This window comes from Hemitrygon akajei, chromosome 26 (assembly GCF_048418815.1).
Source record: "Hemitrygon akajei chromosome 26, sHemAka1.3, whole genome shotgun sequence".
NCBI lineage: Eukaryota > Metazoa > Chordata > Chondrichthyes > Myliobatiformes > Dasyatidae > Hemitrygon > Hemitrygon akajei.
This window is the reverse complement of record NC_133149.1, coordinates 42,767,609-42,781,487: the sequence shown is the minus strand read 5'-3', so window position 1 is coordinate 42,781,487 and position 13,879 is coordinate 42,767,609. Positions and strand designations below refer to the sequence as shown.

The window sequence follows — 13,879 nt, the reverse complement described above, 5'->3', positions numbered from 1 at the left end:
TTTAAATCTTTGTGGGTGGCATGGTAGCATAACGCTATTACAGCACCAGTGACCTGGGTTCAATTCCCGCTGCTGTCTGTATGGAGTTCTACGTTCTCCCTGTGACTGCATTGGTTTCCTCCGGGTGCTCTGGTTTCCCCCACATTCCAAAGGCAAACCGGTTAGTTGGTCACATGGGTGTAACTGGGCAGCGCGCCTGCTCATTGGGCCAGAAGGGTCTGATAAATATCTAAATAAACCAGCACAGACATTTTCTCTATTCATTTCACCACAGCTCTTCGTAATTTTTGAACCTCCATTAACTCTCTGCTCAAAGGAGAGCAACCCCAGTTCTTGAAACCACCTACATAACTGCAGTCCTTCAATCCTGGGACCACCCTCCTGCTGTCCCTCTCGAGAGCTTTTGTGTACTTCCTATACTGTGCTGGCCAGCATCACTTTCAAACAGAGACAAGTCGAAGCAAGAAACCAAGAGAAAGGAATAGAAAGATGTGAGGGAAGGCTGAGGAAGAAAAAAAGCACAACACGATTAAAACAAATACAACTACTTAAGATCACACATGTGGGAACTGAAATGTTCTGTGAATAAACTTTGGCACAGTTGCTTTCAAGATTTAAGGAAGAAAGGAGCAGCATTTCCCAATTCAGTTAAATGTTGGCTGATCTGCACAATTCCCGTTATCTGCCTGATACAATCCGTTGATTGTATTTAGTCAAGATGGTCATTTCTAAACAAGTGTATCTGATCCCAGGCTTTGCCTCTGACGGCTAATAGCTTCCCAGCATGAAAGAAAAAGAAAATCAAAATTCATCTGCTGATGAAACCCTCATTCCTTCCTTAGTTACCAGTGCACTTGATTTTTCCAGTGTTCTTCGAATTGGTCTCTCATCCTCAGATCTCCAGCAAATGAAGCAGATCCAAACCTCCGATGCATGCATCCTAGTGCAAAGGCTTTTCACCCATTGCCCCTGTACTTGCTGATTTTCCCCTTCTTCCATTCTCACTCTGGCTCCCCCTTTCTTTTCATCTGTCTATCTCCTCAGCCTGGTGCCACTGTTTCTTTCATTTCTCCAATGGTTCACTCTCCTCACCTATAAGATTCCCTCTTCTTCAGCCCTTTACCTTTTCCACCTATCGCCTCCCAGCTTCTCACGTCACCTACCTTCTCCCTCACCTTGCTTCATCTATTACCGTCTAGCTTGTACTCCTTCACCAGAGAGCAGTGGACTTAGCTCAATAGCTCACGAGCAGATCACTCCACCCATCTATAATATCTATAGGAGGTTATGCCTCAGGAAGGCATTATCCATAATCAAAGATGCCCACCATTCAGGCCATGCCATCTTCTTGGACATAGCAGCAGGCAGCAAGTACAGAAGGCTGAAGTCCCACATTACCATGTTCAAGAACAGTTACTTCCCTTCAACCATTCAATCCTTCAATCAATTGGCACAAGCATGATAAACTTTTGAACATTTTGCACTACAATGGACTTAGTTTTTGTTCCAATTGTTTTCTATCTTGTAAAAACTGCATACAATATCTGTTTATGTTTTATTCCAGCTTATATGATGTGACAGTATGTGCCTGTGCTGCTGCTGCAAGCATTTCACCTATGCGTACTTGTGCAAATTACATTAAACTCAACCTTGACTTTGAGATAGATTTTCAGAGCATTAAGAAAAAAGCAATGGGTTAGTGCAGAAAGTATCACGGAGGTAAAATAGCCCCAAGTTGTCCTCATTCTAGGTTTTAAAATTTTTTTATTTTTTTTTTATCATGTCGCACCAGACAGTCAGCCGTTCTTGTCTGGTGCGTGGTGTCAGGATTGGTCTCCTTTTGGATTAACCAGGTCACGATATGAATGTTCCTGACTCGGCCCTTGTTTTTTACGAGGCCGAGTGGCTAGCTCGACGCTCAACCCGGCACAGATGGAAAGCGTGCTCGGGGGTGGCCCGACTTGGATTCGAACTCAGGAGCCTTCGCTCCGGACACCGGCACTGATGCCATTGCACCACCAGGTAGGTAATGTTCTAATAACTGGACTGTGCCCAATCAGTGAGTGGTAGCACAAGAAGCAGCAAAAATTTCACTTGGGCAGCTGGCTGAAGATTAAAACAGGCTGCACTTTTCAGAGTTGAAATGCACACAATCAGTTGACAGGTGCACGGGAAGAAGCACTGATTTTACATATGTCTGCAAATGATGATTTAAAAAGCAGCGCTCTGTGGCAGTTTTCGGAGTTGAACTGTATGTAATCAGTGAATGGGTGCAGGAGAAGAAGTGGCAATTTCACAAAGGTACGTGGCTGAAGATTAAAAAAGGCAGCATTCTGCGGCAGTTTTCAGAAATGGACCACACCCAATCAATGACCAGGAGCACGAGTAGAAGCGGCGATTTCACTTAGGTACGTGGTCGAATTTTTTAAAAGGCAGCTTTTTGCAGCAATTTTCAGAGTTGAACTGCACCCAGTCAGAAAGCAGGAGGATGAGAAGAAGCAGCAACTTCACTTGTTTTCGTGACTGAAGATTAGAAAAGGCAGCACTTTTTGGTAGTTTTGTAAATGGACTGCATCTAATCAGTGAATGGGAGCATGAGAAGAAATGGCAATTTCACGTAGCTCTGCAGTTGAAGATTAAAAGAAGCATCACTTTGCGGCACTTTTTGGAGTTGGACTGCGCCCAATCCGTGAGCAGGAGGATGGGAAGAAACTACAATTTCACTTAGATCTGCAGCCGAAGATTAAAAATCAGAAAGCGCTTTGCAGCAATTTTCGGAGTTGGACTGCATCCAATTAGTGAGTGGGAGTTGAGTAGAAGTGGTAATTTCACGTAGGTACGTTGATGAAGATTTAAAAAAGCAGCGCTTCGTGGCAGATTTTGGAGCCCAATCAGTGAATGGGAGCACAAGTAGGAGCAGTGATTTCCCATAAGTACACGATTGAAGATGAAAAAAGTCAGTGCGTCGCATCAGTGCATCAGAATAAGCAGTGATTTCATTTACGTTTGCATTTGACATTTTAAAAAGGCAGTGCTTTGCGGCAGTTTTTGGAGTTGGACTGGAGCATGAGAGGAGCCAGCTATTTCACTTAAGTACATGGATGAAGATTAAAAAAGGCAGTGCTTCACGGCAGTTTTTGTAAATGGATTGTGTCCAGTCAGTGAATGGGAGCATGAGAAAAAACGGCTATTTCACTTAGGTATGTGACTGAAGGTTGAAAAGGCAGTGCTTTGTGGCAGTTTTCGGAGCTGGACGCGCCCAGTTAGTGAACAGGTGGGGAAGAAGCAGCAATTTCACAAAGGTATGCGGCTGAAGATTAAAAAACAGTCAGCGCTTTGCGGCAGTTTTCGGAGTTGGACTGCACCCAATCAGTGAATGGGAGCACAAGTAGAAGTAGCAATCTCACTTAAGTACGCGGTTGAAGATTAAAAATGGCAGTGCTTCACATCAGTGCATCAGAAAAAGCAACTTCATTTATGTTCGCATTTGATATTTTAAAAAGGCAGCACTCTGCGGCAGTTTTTGTAAATGGATTGCGTCCAATCAGTGAACGGGAGCATGAGAAAAAAAACGGCGATTTCACAAAGGTATGTGACTGAAAGTTAAAAAAGCAGTGCTTTGCGGCAGTATTTGTAAATGGACTGCGGCCAATCAGTGAGTAGGAGCACGAGTAGATGTGGTAATTTCACTTGGGTTTGTGATCGACTTTGCGGCAGTTTTCGGAGTTGGACTGCGCCAGTGAGTTGATGCAATTTCACTTAGGTATGCAGCTGAAGATTCATAAAAGCGGCTGTGTGAAGCAGCTTTTGGAATATGGACTGCACCCAAACTGTCAGTGGGACCATGAGAAGAACCAGTGACTTCACTTAGGTACGTGACTGAAATTAAAAAAAACACAGTGCTTCGCGGCAGTTTCCGTAAATGGACTGTGTCTAATCAGTGAATGGGAGCATGCGAAGAAACGTCAATTTCACGTAGCTACGCGGTTGAAGATTAAAAGAAGCAGCGCTTTGCGGCACTTTTCGTTCAAAATTTGACAGCACCCAGTGAGCGGGAGGATGAGAAGAAACTGAAATTTCATTTAGGTTCGCAACTGAAGATTATAAATCACTCAGTGCCTTCTGGAAATTTTCGGAGTTGGACTGCACCCAATCTGTGAACAGGAGCACGAGAAGCAGAGTGACTTCACTTATGTTTACTTTTGACATTTTTTAAAAGATAGCACTTTGCGGCAGTTTGCAAAGCTGGGCTATGCCCAATGAGTGAGCAGGAGCACGAGAAGATGAAAATTGACTTAAATACGCAGTTGAAGATTGGAAAAGACAGCGCTTCACGGCAGTTTCCGGAAATGGACTGCGTCCAATCAGCGAGCAGGAGAATGAGAAGAAGCAGAAATTTCACATAGGTCTACGGTTGAAGATTAAAAAAGGCAGAACTTTGCAGCAGTTTTCAAAAAGGGACTGCGCCCTGACATTGCATGAGAAGCAGTGATTTCACTTAGGTATGTGGTTGAAGGTGAAAAAAAGACAGCGCTTTGCGAGAGTTTTCAGAATTGGACTGCGCCCAATCAGTGAATAGGAGCACGAAAAGATGCATTGGTTTCACCTAGGTACGCAGCTGAAGACTTTTAAAAACAGTGGTGTGTGGCAGTTTTCAGAGTTGGAATGTGCTCAATAAGTGAACAGGAAGATGAGAAGAAGTGGTGATTTCACTTAGGTACGCGGCTGAAGATGAAAAAAAGTGATTAGTGGCAAATTTTAGAGTTGAACTGCGCCCAGTCAGTGAGCAGGAGCACACGAAGAAGCAGTGATTTCACGCAAGTATGCTGCTGAAGATGATAAAAGTGTCAGCACTTTGCGGCAGTTTTTGGAGTTGGACCGCACCCAATCAATGAGCAGGAGGATGAGAAGAAATGGCGATTTCACTTAGGAACGCAGCTGAAGATGAGAAAAAGGCAGTTTTCTGAATTAGACCGTGCCCAATCCATGAACAGGAGCATCAGAGGCAGCAACCTCACTTAGGTTTACACTTGATATTTTATAAAGGCAGTGCTCTGCAGCAATTTTCAGCGATGGACCACGGCCAGAGAATGGGACCACGTGAAGAAATGTTGGTCTCATTTAGGTGCGCGGCTGAAGATTAAGAAAATCAGCAGTGTGCAGGAGTTTTTGGGGTTTGGAATGCACCAAATCAGTGAATGGAAGCACAAGAAGAAATGGTGAATTCATTTAGGTACGCAGTCGAAGATGAAAAAAGGCAACGCTTTTCGACAGTTTTCGGAGTTAGACTGCGCCCAATCAGTGAGTGAGAGCACGAGCAGAAGTGTCGATTTCATGTAGGTACACGGCTGAAAATAAAAAAACAGTTAATGCTTTGCAGCAGTTTTCTGAAATAGTGAACGGGAGCATGAAAAACCAGTGTTTTCACTTTGGTACACAGTTGAATATTAAAAAAAGCAATTCTCAGAGATGGACTGTGGCCAATCAGTGAGCAGGAGTACAAGAAGCAACAATTTCACTTAAGCACATGGCTGAAGATTAACAAAAGGCAACTCTTCACGGCAGGTTTTGGAGGTGAACTGCGCTCAATCAGTGAATGGTAGCACGAGAAGAAGCATTGATTTCAGTTAGCTGCACAGCTGAAAATGAAATAAAACAGTGGTACGTGGTAGTTTTCAGAGCTGGACTGCACCCAAACTGAAGCGGGAGCATGGGAAGAAAAAGCGATTTCACTTAGGCACGCGGCTGAAGATGAAAAAAGACAGCGCTTTGCGGCAGATTTTGGATTTGGAATGTGTCCAAATAGAGAGCTGAAGCACGAGAAGAAGCGGCAATTTCACATAGATATGCGGCTGAAGATTAAAAAACAGTCAGCGCTTTGCGGCAAATTTCGGAGCTGGACTGTGGCCAATCAGTGAACAGGGGTACGAGAAGCAGCAGAGTGATTTCACTTAGATCCACGATTGAAGATTTTAAAAAGGTAGCACTTTGCAGCAAATTCCAAAAGTGGACTGTATCCAATCAGTGAGCGGGAGTACAAGAAGAAGCAGCAATTTCACTTAGGTATGTGGTTGTAGATTAAAAAAGACAGCTCTTTACGGCAGTTTTTGGATTTGGACTGAACCTAAACGGAGAGTGGAAGCACGAGAAGAAGTGGCGATTTCACATGAATATGCGGCTGAAGATTAAAAAACAGTCAGCGCTTTGCGGCAACTTTCAGAGTTAGACTGCGCCCAATCAGTGAACGGGAGCAAGAGAAGAAGCGGAGATTTCACTTAGATACGCGGCTGAAGGTTAAAAAAAGCAGCGCTTTGCGGCAGTTTTCGGAGTTGGACAGAGCCCAATCAGTGAGCGGGAGGATGAGAAGAAGCATTGATTTTACTTCGGTAGGTGGCTGCGGTTTGGAAAATTCAATGTTTTGCGGCAGTTTCCGGAATTTGGACTGCACCTAATCAGTGAGCAGAAGCACGAGACAAAGCGGTGATTTCTCTTAGGTACCAGGCTGAAGATTAACAACCAGTCAGCGCTTTGCAGCAGTTTTCGGAGTTAGACTGCGCCCAGTAAGTGAGCAGAAGCACAAGAAGAAGCAGAGATTTCACCTACACAAGCGTTTGATATTTTAAAAAGGTAGCTCTTTGCGGCAGTTTTCGGAGTTGGACTGCACCCGATGGGTGAGCAGGAGCACAAGAAGAAGCGGCTATCTCACTTAAGTCTGCCATCACAGCGCTTTGTGGCAGTTTTCAGAGTTAGATAGCGCCCAATCAATGAACAGAAGCACAAGAAGAAACACTTAGGTCCGAAGCTGAGGATTTAAAAAAGGCAGCAGTTTTCAGAGCTGGACTACACCCAAACAATGAGCGGGAGGATGAGAAGCGGCAATGTCACTTAGGGACCTTGACGAAGACTAGAAAAGGTAGTGCTTTGCGGCAGTTTTTGTAGCTGGACTGCTCCCAATCAGTGGACAGGAGCACAAGAAGAAGCAGTGATTTCACTTCTGGTTTTGTCTGACATTTAAAAAAGGCAGCATTTTGTGGCAGTTTTTGGATTTGGATTGTGAGCAGGATGAGAAGCAGCAATTTCACTTAGGTACCTTGACAAAGATTAGAAAAGGCAGTGTTTTGCGGCACTTTCGGAGTTAGACTGTGCACAATTAGTGAATGGGAGCATGAGAAGAAACAATGATTTGACTTAGGTTTGTGTTTGACATTTAATAAAGGCAGTACTTTGCAGCAGTTTTCAGAGTTGGACTACATCCAATCAGGGAGCGGAAATACGAGAAGCAGCGGCAATTTCACTTAGGTACATGACTGAAGTTTAAAAAAGGGCAGCACTTCACGTCAAGTTTTGGAGTTGGACTGCATCCAGTTAGTGAGTGGGATTCATTAGAAAGGGTGAGGTAAGCATCTGGTAAGTTTCCTCTTCTCTTTTCTTCATTCCTCATCTGTAAGGGCACAGTCAATGCAGTGAGAATGGACCCAGGGGCTGTGTGTTTTTCTGTGTCTGACTTCATTAGTTGGGAAGATGTTGGAGTCGATTGTTAAGGATGTGTTTTCAGGGTACTTGGAGGCACATGATAAAGTCAGCATAATTTCCTCAAGGAAAAATCTTCCCTGACAAATCTGTTGGAACTCTTTGAAGAAATAACAAGCAGGATAGACAATGGAGAATTGGTTGCTGTGGTGTACTTGGATTTTCAGAAGGCCTTTGACAAGGTGCCACACATGAGGCTGCTTCAGAATCAGAATCAGGTTTATTATCACCAGCATGTGATGTGAAATTTGTTAACTTAGCAGTTCAATGCAATATAGAAGAGAAAAAAATAAATAAAATAAAAATAACAATAAGTAAATCAATTACAGTATACGTATACCAAACAGATCAAAAATGTGCAAAAACAGAAATACTATATATATTAAAAAAGTGAGGTAGTGTCCAAGGGTTCAATAAGTTAACTGCACATCATATCAGGAAAGATTCTAGCGTGGATAAAGCATTGGCTGATTAGCAGGAGGCAAAGAGTGGGAAGAAAGGGAGCCTTTTCTGGCTGGCTGCCGGTGACTAGTGGTATTCCAACAGGGGTCTGTGTTAGGATTGGATTCTTTTTACAATAAATGTCAATGATTTTGATGATGGAGTCGATGGCTTTGTGGTCAATTTTGCAAATGATATGAAGATAGGTGGAGGGGCAGGTAGTGTGGAGACACAGAGTCTACAGAAGGACTTAGACAGATTAGGAGAATGGGCAAAGAAGTGTCAGATGGAATACAGTGTCCGGAAGTGTATGGTCATGCTCTTTGGTAGAAGAAATGAAAGGGTTGATTACTTTCTAAATGGAGAGAAAATACAAAAATTTGAGGTGCAAAAGGAGTTGGGAGTCCTTGTGCAGGATTCCCTTAAGGTTAATTTGCAGGTTGAGTCAGTGGTGAGGAGGACAAATGTAATATTAGCATTCATTTCCAGAGGACTGGAATATAAAAGCAAGGATGTAATGTTGAGGCAACACGAGTGAATCTGCAGATGCTGGAGATAAATAAAAACACAAAATGCTGGCAGAACTCAGCAGGCCAGACAGCATCTATGGGAGGAGGTAGTGACAACGTTTCGGGCCGAAACCCTTCATCAGGAGGGTTGATGAAGGGTTTCGGCCCGAAACGTTGTCACTACCTCCTCTGATAGATGCTGTCTGGCCTGCTGAGTTCTGCCAACATTTTGTGTTTTGATGTAATGTTGAGGCTTTATAAAGCATTGGTGAGGCCTCACTTGGAGCATTGTGAGCAGTTTTGGGCCTTTTATCTTAGAAAGGATGTGCTGAGAGTGGAAAGGGTTCAAAGGGGGCTCATGAAAATGATTCCAGGATTGAACGGCTTATCATATGAGGTGTGTTTGATGGTTCTAGACCTGCATTCACTAGAATTCAGAAGAAACCTATTGAATGTTGAAAGGCAAACATAAGAAAATCTGCAGATTTGTGCTGGAAATCCAAAGCACACACATGTTGAAAGGAATCAGTAGAATAGATGTGTAGAGGATGTTTTCTATGCTGAGGGAGGTTAAGACTAGAGGACACAGCATCAGAATAGAGGGGCATCTATTTAGAATGGAGATGAGAAGGAATTTCATAAGCCAGTGAGTGGTGAATCTGTGGAATTCTTTACCACAGGCAGCTGTGGAGGCCGGGTCTTTATGTATATTTAAGGCAGAGGTTGACAGATTCCTGATTAGTCAAGGGATGAAGGGATACAAGGAGAATGCAGGAGATCGGGGCTGAGAGGGAAAATAGATCAGCCTTGATGAAATGGAGGAGAAGACTCAATGGGCTAAAATGGCCTAATTCTGCTCCTATGGTCTTATGGTCTAATTCTTTATATTTATCTTAATTTTTCTTAAACTATATTGGCCAGAATTAAAAATGCTTCTCCAGTGGAGGTCCTTTCCCAATACTGTTTCTTGGTGCATGAATGGCTTACTCCTGCTCCTGTCCTTGTGTTTTAATGGTCTGAGAACCAGAGTTTAATTCTGTTACAGTCTCATTGCTAATACCTAAAATCAATGTATTTTCTGATGGACTTAATTCTTCTGATATTCAGCAACAATCTTTTCTTTAAAGAAAGAGCTGCCTTTACAAAATACCTTATGAGGTCACCAAAAGATGGCTATTTGATGATAGATCAACTTGTTCCAGAAAGTTATAACTTGGGAGAAACAGGTATCTAGTGTCAATGGATTAATACTTGCACAGCTTTCAATCATTCAGAGGGTTTTCGCTTGTTATTTGTACTCTGTTGTAGACTTATTGGCAGAAATTGATTGGTTATCAACACCATTATAATCATTGTATATAAAGGGCTAATATACAGTATTTAAGGAAGGTGGATGAGATAGATTCTGGTCTTTTTTTGTGTTGCTCTTTTATTTTGCTAAGTATTACTCTGGAGATCTTCCAAGAGGGCTACAACTTTGTTGTACGGTTTGAAGGCTTGCTGGCCTCAATGACCCAGAGAGCCTACATTGGCTGGAGTCAAGGCCTTTAGTTTTGGCTTTTGGTAGGGTCACTCATGCCAAACAGGTCAAAGGGTAGAGGCCAGACCAACAGTGGTCCACCAGTCCTACCGGTTCAGGGGTTCGGCTCAGGGTTAACAAGCCTGATTGGTCAAAAAACATTGTTACAGAAACAGCAATGAAGAATTCTTCTCTATCTCTGTGCGATGGTATGGGCAGACAGAGATGGAGAATCCTTCATTGCTACCCTAAATGCCAGCGGCAAAACGGGCAGTAATTAAATACTCTGGAGATGCAGGAACTCTTCCAATGCAGACAAACACAATAGGGTATTTTGATTTCCTGTGATAAAGACACACGTACAGTAGTTGCTAAGGTATATCCTTTGAAGATTTAGATTCAGATTCATTTATTTATCATGTGTATACAGTGAAATATGTTATTTACACTAACAACCAACACAATCCGTTGTCAGAGGCAAGTTTTTTTTTCACACGGAGAGTGTGGAACACCCTGCTGTACATTGGGGGACATTTAAGAGACTCTTAGATAGGCACACAGATGATAGAAAATTGGATGGCTATGTGGGAGGGAAGACTTAAATTGACTTTAGAGTAGGCTAAAAGATCGGCACAACATCATGGGCCAAAGGGCCTGTACTGTGCTGTAATATTGTACATTCTATAATGTAAGGATGTGCTGGGGGCAGCCCGCAAGTGTCACCACACATTCCAGCACCAACACAGCATGCCCACAATGCTCAGCAGAACAACCCAGAACAAGCAAAAAAACAACAGCAAAACAAGCCCCTTTTCTTCTACACTCACACTCTCTCTCTCTCTCTCTCTCTTCACCTAGATCAAACCTTCCAGGCCTCCATCCTCCAGTGGACTCGTGGACCTTGGATCTAAAACTTCCACAGTGGACTTCAGTGAATTTGAAGTCAATTGAACTGCTTTTCCTTGTGGATTTACTGTGCTGAATTTTTCAGTAACCTCAGAAATGAATGGGAATTGAGATGCAATTTTGAACTCTTCAACTTTGGAATCTGAGGCTGGGACTGGAGCCATTGTGGGGGATTATGTTGCATTTCCCCAGGTGGCAACCATTTACTTGAGGGATTTACTCCTGTCCTTTTGTGTCCTGTTCAGCCCATGCATTTTTCCATCTTTTGTTTCTAAAGAACCGCAGAAGGATGTTTCACTTCAACTCATTGGTGTTTGTGTTTGCTCACTTCCAAAAGCAATTACTCACAAAACTGGTGTTAAAACACAAAACCAGCATGTAAATGGGGGAGGAAGAATATTTGCAGAGCAATCTCCATCCCACGCTATTTCAATCTCTGAGATGCATCAGTAATGCAATAGGGATCGGCCTGATCTTGCTCTCAGTGGTAATGTAATCTGATGAATTGATTTACAAAGCATTTCTACTGTTCGACAAACAAGGGCAAGTAGATTGAGAATGTCACGATCACGACAGCTTTCATGTTTCACTCAGAATCTAAATGTCCAAAAATCAAAACAACTTCAACAATTTCAAGAAGCACTTCTTTCATGCATCAGAAGTGGCCATCATCTCAAATCACTAACTATTTCTCTATCTACAGATGCTACCTCACATTCCTAGCAATTCCAGTATTTTATATTTTTACCTCAGATTTCTAGAACTAGCAGTTCTTAATCATCAACCAAGGCAAGGGATTGGGCAGCGATTGTACTGGAGGCTCACCTTCCCAGCTCTGGATGGCACGGTAGTGTAGCGGTTAGCATAACGCTATTACAGCGCCAGCGACCTGGGTTCAATTCCCACTGCTGTCTGTAAGGAGTTTATACAGTCTCCCCGTAACTGTGCGGGTTCCCTCTGCATGCTCTGGTTTCCTCCCACATTCCAAAGATGTACTGGTTAGTGGGTTAATTGGTCACATGGGTGTCTGAAGTAACCTAATCTTGGCTCTGCATTAGTTCAAAGCATCCCACAAGACATTGGGGAGGCTGTACCTGGACTATTGTATAATTTTGGTTACCTTGCTAGAGAAGAAAGACATCATTATGCGGGAAAGATTGCAAAGAATATTTACAAGAATGTTGTCAGTACTCAGGGGCCTGAGTTATAGGCAAGGTTAATTAGGCTAGAACTTTATTCCTTGGAATGTAGGAGACTGAGGAATCAACGCATAGCAGTGCATAAGATCGTGAGGGTCATAGATAGGGAAAGGGATTCAAAAATTAAGGGGCATTGGCTTAAGGTGAGAAAGGGTAGATTTAAAAGGAAACCTGAGGGGCAATTTCTTCATACAGAAGGTGATATATAGAACAAGCTGCTGGAGGAAGTAGTTGAGACAGTTACAATAACAACATTTAAAAAACACTCAGACAGTTAACATGGATAGCTTCAGAGGGATATGAGCCAAACACAAGCAGTTGGAACTAACTTAGATGAGCGTCTTAGTCAGTATGGATGAGTTGGGCCAAAGGGCCTTTTGTCATGGAGTGTACTGTAATTCTACGAACTGAAATGAGTTTTATCAAGTTCAATCTCATCCCATAACTTCACAGATATAAACCACCCGACGCTGCCTGTAAGGAGTTTGTACGTTCTCCCCGTGAATGCTTGGGTTTCCTCCGGGTGCTCCGACTTCCTCCCACAGTCCAAAGACGTACCGGCTGGTAGGTTAATTGGTCATTGTCAATTGTCCCGTGATTAGGCTAGGATTAAAATCCAGAGATTGCTGGGTGGCGTGGCTCGAAGGGCCGGAAGGGCCTGTTCCGCGCTGTATCTCAATAAATAAAAAAGAGAGAAAGTATGCAGATGTAAAACCAATTTTCACAGGACTTGAAAGGTATCTTAAAACCATCCTTTTCTGATTAAATCCAAAGAGTATAATTATCTTCCAGGACCTAAGCTCTTCTCATTACTACCATCAGGGAGGAGGTACAGGAGCCCGAGGACACACAATCAACACTTCTTCCCCTCCACCTTCAGATTTCTGAATGGTATAGGAATCATGAATCAGAATCAGGTTTATTATCACCAGCATGTGTCGTGATACACTACCTCGCTATTTTTCTCTGTTTTTGCATAATTTATTTACTTTTAAGTATATCTTATTGTAATTTTTATGTATTGCTCTGTATTTCTACCACTAAACAATACACTTCAGTGATGATACACCTGATTCTGATCAGCCTGCAACAGCACCCCTATCCCACCAGTTTCTCAGTTATAATTTCAACCTGTCTGTTGAAGCCTCTGCATGGTCTCATCTTGCTCTGCATTTCTCACCTGCCACATGTTCTACCCTCCAGGGATTCTACATTCCAACAGTTCTGGCCTCCTGCCCATCCCCTGCACCCGTTGGCTCATATCTAATGACCCGACACCTCAGGCCTAGGCCCTGGAACCAGCCTGTGAACTGTGGAGCTCAGAGCACTTTCACCAAGGTCACGATCTTCTATCCTTTTGAATAGTAGGGTGATTGCAGTTCTGTTTGCAATTTCTAGGTACAGTGAGCACGATTCACTCAAGTATGCTTCTATCACAGTGTGTAAAAAAAAAGCACTCTTTCCAAGTACCTAAAATTACCAACCAATGAAGTAGGCTTCTCTTCAAGAAAGTCATTGCTAACTTCTTAATAACCATAGTTCCAAGGAGAACTTATTTTTATTCCGGCTTCTGCCCTCTTCCTTCCCAGTTCTAATGAAGGGTCTTGGTCCAAAATTTCAACTATTCATTTCCCTCAACAGATGCTACCTAACCTGCTGAGCTCCTCCAACATCTTGCATGCATTGTCCAATTTAACATATGGACAATATGTATGTCCACATGTGAAGTTACTTAACCCTGGTTCTCTAAATCACTACACTTACTTGAGGGCAAT

At 42.9% G+C, this 13,879-nt stretch overlaps 1 protein-coding gene across 3 annotated transcripts in view; it reads right to left on the bottom strand.

Annotated features, from left to right (window-relative positions):
* Window positions 1-13,879, bottom strand: part of LOC140716927 (ATP-binding cassette sub-family G member 4-like) — a 204,148-nt gene that overhangs the window by 40,255 nt on the left and 150,014 nt on the right. The window lies entirely within an intron of this gene.